This window comes from Venturia canescens, chromosome 11 (assembly GCF_019457755.1).
Source record: "Venturia canescens isolate UGA chromosome 11, ASM1945775v1, whole genome shotgun sequence".
NCBI classification, from domain to species: Eukaryota; Metazoa; Arthropoda; class Insecta; order Hymenoptera; family Ichneumonidae; genus Venturia; species Venturia canescens.
This window is the reverse complement of record NC_057431.1, coordinates 16,366,883-16,373,856: the sequence shown is the minus strand read 5'-3', so window position 1 is coordinate 16,373,856 and position 6,974 is coordinate 16,366,883.

Below are 6,974 nucleotides of genomic sequence, written 5' to 3'. Positions count from 1 at the left end.
TCTAATGAATTGAAAAAAGTTACCACTTGAGTTACGTGCAGCACTAAAATTTATGATATCAATCAGTGGACAAGTATTTTATTAGTAACTCCAAATTTTGACATTATTAAATTGTTCTAAGAAGCTTTTAAATCCAAAAAAAATCACATGAAAGCTAGTCATTCGTTACTCTATGGTAGCAAAGACTTATAAGAAAATCGATTTTTCTCAGACTTTCAGGATCCTTGGTATTATTCACAAAATTCAACGTCGATTGGATCGATACAAATTATGTTTAAATAAGTGTTAAAAGTACTTGTCCGGCCCATCACTATTCATTCAATAAAAAATCAATCATAAAAAAACGAAATTGTATGGCAGAATCTGGTTAAAAATTTGTTGAAATGCGATTCATTATTAGTTTAATGCTTTTAATAATAGTATAGGTTAGTTCTTATTCCTTATGGAATTCGTTCGCTGGAAGAATAAGTAGGAAGTAAAAATTGACATCATTGAATATAAACTGGAGAGTTATTTTGGAAGCTTGAACATATATATTATGTACAATTTGTTTCATTTATCGATGCAGAATAAAATCCCTCGTATATTGCGGAATAATTTGTTTCCGTTTTTTATTGAATTAGTGCAACTAAGTAAAAATTACTTGAAGATAATTCTCTCAATTCCCTCTGCATGAATACTTGTGACTTGTGAACCATCAGTTCTAGACAAGCCCTGATTTTTATTTGGATTGATGTTATAACAAACGGATTTTCGACATTACGAAGTGCGGGGTGACAAAAAAATATTTTTCATCTAATAAAGTGTTAAATATGTATTTATTTTATTAAAAATAGTGGTATGTGGTGTCATACAGTATTACGAAAACCAGACATATAGTGACTTTGACGTGATATATAGTACATCGCCATCTGTCAGTTTTTGATGGCATGAGCAAATTAATAGCAACAGCGATCTGAATGATAAAATTTCGGAGAAATAGTGCGAGCTGTATGAATTCGATTCAAAATTCTTATATGACTATAAAAAAAAAATGTTATGTAAGTTTTGTGAAAACCATGTGGGTTAGTTTACGCTCATCGCAATCGGTTCGCGAGTGTTTGTTATATCGAACATATATTAGTATTGGGAAATTTCTCCTTGTACAAATTCTTTGATTTTACGTTTATTTATGACATAATTTTGTTGCAATCCTGGTTCTGGTTCTTCAAAAATTTTCAACGGGAGTTATGTGAGAAAAATAAACTTTCGCTCATTATATAACCTCTCAAACGTTCTTTCCAAACAGAAATTTCATGTTGTGTAATTACATTATAGAAAAAATATGCGTGATTGTATGTAAATGAAAGCAAATAAATGTTGAAAAACTTCGGTCAAGTAAAAGTGTCTAATTCAATGTATTGTTGTCATATTTTCTTTCATTTCGTTTGGCCGTGTTCACCAGGCCCTTTTTCCCACCTCCTTAGCTTACAGTGTATCCATACCAATTTCTATTCATTTTCTAGACAATTCGAGTGACATTCGTATTTCTATTTCCTCATATTGATGTCAATAAATTGGAAAATTCATAGCAAAAAGTTTTCATGATTGCTTGTTTACAAACACGAGTTTTAAAAAATCTTTGGGCCATGTAAATACATAGATATTCACTTGAATTGTTGCATGATGAATTTGGAAATTCATTTCAATAAGTCATTGGTTACTTATTTTTCGTGATATCAAAATTTGTATCTTCCAAATGCAATGAACACATCTTAAGTTTGACAACATGATGAAGCGACACGTATATTGAGTATTTCCAGACCATGTTTACGATTGACATTATGGATTAAAAAATTCATGTGTGTGAGTCTACGCCTGATCATTTCTGGATGTGATCAAATATTTTGTCTGTGTATAAACATGGAGACATACTAAATTACACTATTTGATTTACTTCAACATGCAGCGTATCTGTCTGTCACTTTTTACACTATTTGATTTACTTCAACATGCAGCGTATCTGTCACTTTATTTATTGAATATGCCATAATAAGTTTCAAAAATGTGGTTCGGGTAATTTTAAAGTTTTTTGCCCCATAGCACCAAAGTTTGTATTACTGGTACGCAGCGAATACCTATGAACTTTGATATTCCTGCGAAGCGGTAGGTGTGCCAATCTTTTCACTTTTTGGTTCCAACTGTAATATATGAATGAGATACATGAAACAATTATGCGTTCTGTTCACTTTCAAGTGCGCTGTCTTTTTTCCTTTTAGATTTGGCATAATAAATTTTATGAATCGGTGGTAATTTTTTCTGTCTGTACCAAAATTTAGATGAATAAATCGCAGCAAATACTTGCAAATTTGGAAAATTCTGTGTATTGACATGCATGCCAGGTATTAGTACTTCCTTTTTTTGATTATGGAATATGGATATCTACAAATAATAAAAATTATACATGAATTATAGGATTTGGAAATGGATTATAAATAATAATCAATAATAAAAAATAATGATGAATGATACAAAAAGTCAGCGATGGCCTGTTTATGAATGGCATACGAAGTTATGTTTTCAAAATGCAATGCTCATATTAAAAAGTAAGCAATTCTGTTGGTCTTGACGCACTTCATACTTTTTCTTTTGTCCGGTTGAACCTTGGTGGCTACATGCAGAGTTTGAAAATTTTGTGCATCGACGTAGGTGCGTCAACTTTCTATCTCTGGGAATGATAATACGAATGGAAAAGATTGCTTCAAAAAGTCCTTGGAAGCACGTTTTTTAATGAAATAAAAATAACTAGCATTAGAATTCATTAAACATATGTGAAAATTGCGAATTCTGGTGGACTTGGTGAACATTATATATATTTTTTTCTTTCTCCTTCTGTCAAATTTGAAGGAAAATCAATCCAAAAATTCGTTTCATTGAAAAATCTTCATGTTTTCTTTATTCACAATGATTTCATCAAAACAGATGAAAACAAAATTTATAAATGAAGGGGGAAAATTCCACAATGATACAAAATATTGAAAAACCTTACGGAATATGATTTTAATCCCACAAAATTATAGACACGTTCGAAATGGTTGAAAAATTCAGGATATCACTTCAAACATTCGAAGAATATCAAACTGTTATAAATTGTACAAAACTTAAAGAAAATCATTGGAGAAAGGAGAATTATTTTTAAATATCACAATAGAAACATTGGAGAACTTGAGAAAATCTTATTTAAGAATATTTTTTGTGGTTTAGAACTACCACAGAAAAAAGATTTGATATCAAGCCGTAAAAATCCTTTCTCGGAGAAAAAAAAATTTGGACAATTACATTGATGATCGCTCGTTTTCGCATTATACCACAAAAAATGTAAACAAAACTTCTTAAATCACACAACAAAAATGATTTCGAACCGTAAGAAAATATCAAATATATTACAATCCTACAGCATTAGTGTATAATGTTCTTCACTAGTATACTGATTGTGCGGTATCAGTCTTTTTTCAACGAATCAGATGTTACAAGCCAAAATCATATCTCGGCCTCCACCCCGCTTTCCACCGTGCTCTTGGGTTCCTAATTGACAAAACATATTAGAGTACAAGGAAAAAAATCGCTGAAGTCCAACAACAGACCTGTGACGAAATATTTCCAGTACAATTTTGACGAAAAATAGGTCTTTTTTCGTGAAAACCAACGTTATAAGCCGAAAATTATATCTCGGCCTCCAACCCGCTTTCCACCATGCTCTTTGGTTCTTAATTGACAAAACATATTAGAATACAAGGAAAAAAATCGCCAAAGTAGCACAATTTTGACGAAAAATAGGTCGTTTTTCGTGGAAACCAACGTTATAAGCAGTAAATCGTAAATAATTCATAGCAATTTAAATTAAAATTATATATTCATTAAAACATAAATAAGGAACTTTCGAGAAAAAAGACGTGATATCAAACCATAAACTTCCCCTAGGGAAAAAAAGGTTGGGACAAGTACATTGATGGTATCGTGTTTGCTGATAATTCCATCCATAAAAAAAAACTTGGAAATCGATGCCTCATTCTTCTTATTTGATTCGAACAGCTAAATCAATTGAAAAAAATTCCATCTAATTTACGTGCAGCATTAAAATTTATTATATCAATTCGAGGCCAAGTATTTTCTAATGAATTGAAAAAAGTTACCACTTGAGTTACGTGCAGCACTAAAATTTATGATATCAATCAGTGGACAAGTATTTTATTAGTAACTCCAAATTTTGACATTATTAAATTGTTCTAAGAAGCTTTTAAATCCAAAAAAAATCACATGAAAGCTAGTCATTCGTTACTCTATGGTAGCAAAGACTTATAAGAAAATCGATTTTTCTCAGACTTTCAGGATCCTTGGTATTATTCACAAAATTCAACGTCGATTGGATCGATACAAATTATGTTTAAATAAGTGTTAAAAGTACTTGTCCGGCCCATCACTATTCATTCAATAAAAAATCAATCATAAAAAAACGAAATTGTATGGCAGAATCTGGTTAAAAATTTGTTGAAATGCGATTCATTATTAGTTTAATGCTTTTAATAATAGTATAGGTTAGTTCTTATTCCTTATGGAATTCGTTCGCTGGAAGAATAAGTAGGAAGTAAAAATTGACATCATTGAATATAAACTGGAGAGTTATTTTGGAAGCTTGAACATATATATTATGTACAATTTGTTTCATTTATCGATGCAGAATAAAATCCCTCGTATATTGCGGAATAATTTGTTTCCGTTTTTTATTGAATTAGTGCAACTAAGTAAAAATTACTTGAAGATAATTCTCTCAATTCCCTCTGCATGAATACTTGTGACTTGTGAACCATCAGTTCTAGACAAGCCCTGATTTTTATTTGGATAAACAAATTAAACGTAAAGTGATGGGCCGGACAAGTACTTTTAACACTTATTTAAACATAATTTGTATCGATCCAATCGACGTTGAATTTTGTGAATAATACCAAGGATCCTGAAAGTCTGAGAAAAATCGATTTTCTTATAAGTCTTTGCTACCATAGAGTAACGAATGACTAGCTTTCATGTGAATTTTTTTGGATTTAAAAGCTTCTTAGAACAATTTAATAATGTCAAAATTTGGAGTTACTAATAAAATACTTGTCCACTGATTGATATCATAAATTTTAGTGCTGCACGTAACTCAAGTGGTAACTTTTTTCAATTCATTAGAAAATACTTGGCCTCGAATTGATATAATAAATTTTAATGCTGCACGTAAATTAGATGGAATTTTTTTCAATTGATTTAGCTGTTCGAATCAAATAAGAAGAATGAGGCATCGATTTCCAAGTTTTTTTTTATGGATGGAATTATCAGCAAACACGATACCATCAATGTACTTGTCCCAACCTTTTTTTCCCTAGGGTAAAATAATCGCTTCATCAACCTTACTTGTGGAAAATGTGGCGATAAGAATTCTAGAGACAATAATAATGATTCGCATAGAGACGGCTGCATATAGCATGCTTGACTATGACCCAATATATTTTGAGTGTGTTTCACGGTACATTTTCGAATTTTCGGTAAGACTGTTTTCAATCTACGCACAGAAATATCCCGCATGATGGTTAGGAACTTTTTAAATTTATTTAAAACAATATCGTCCGGAATTCGGCAATGCTCAGAACAAACCCATGCCTGATATCTACGACGAGTCTTCTTTGTAACAATTAACGGGAGTACATTTGTCGCCTTAGATTGAAGATTCAAGGCAATCGGCTCGGTGATTTCCCGAGGATGAATGTAAGCGGTTTCCTCGTAATAAGATTCAGACGCCGCTGTATGCCTTCTAATAAAGCCACATAGAGCAACTATTCGACTATTTATATCAGGGTTTGATATGGCTGCTTGAAGTGTTAAACCAATTTCTGCCCTGCATTTCAGCTTTTGCAGTGCTTGTCTAAGAGCGAAAATCTTTTTGCCTCTCAATCGTAAATTCCATTTGATAATGCGCTCAGCTTCAAAGAGGCAATCCGCAAACGAATGAGAATGTAATTTTTTCATCAATTGATTCACGTACTCCCCTCTAGTTGTAGACATTTTTATGGTATTATTAGTTTCTCTAATTCGGTAATACTTTCGGGATAACGACTTAGCTTTCAGCAATTTGAGTTTAATATCTATGCACTGTTGAAATAGCCAGCGACCTTTTTTATTCGCATTGGTCTTTATAGGATTTAGAGCTACAAGTTTCCGACGTTTTGGCGGGTTCTTAGGCGCCGTATTGACTGAAACATAAATTTTCCGCTTTTTGTTCTGCTGAGGATGTTTATGTAGAGTCGTTGTTGAAGACAGGGGATTCGATTGTTCTTCAAGATTATCAACCGTTGCATTGATTGAAACAGAAATTTTCTGCTTTTTATTTTGTTCAGGGTTTTCGTGCAGAATCTTAGTTGGAGACAGAAGATTCATATCAAATTTTCTATCCATAGGTATTTTAATTTGAAAATTTTTTCCACGATCAATAGAGTCGCCCTGTTTTATTCCAAGTTTAGTGCATTCGGAAATCAAACATTCAACAAATCCTTTATTTATAGTTTTTATATTCTCACTCTCAATAACGAATTTTTTTTCTCTCGTTTCATCAGATTTAGTCTCAGTCAAAGTTGTGACTGTTAGAGGTACAAATTTTGTGGGGCCGAAGCATGTATTTTCTATTTTTGCCTTGATAGGACATCTCAGATCACTCAAATTAGTTAACGTTGCTGGCACTGTCAAGGTCGGTATTACATTACAATTATGATGAGGACGCATTAATGTCTGCTGTGCTGGATACGAACTGGGTACTTGACAGTCTTTCGGTACAAGCGAGAGATTTCGTTGGCGTGGGGAATGGTTTTCACTCGTAGTCGGTTTTTGACTTGCTATACCATTTACACAATCATAAACTTTGATTCTGCTTATAGAAGGAGAATCTTGAGAGTGCTTATGGATTT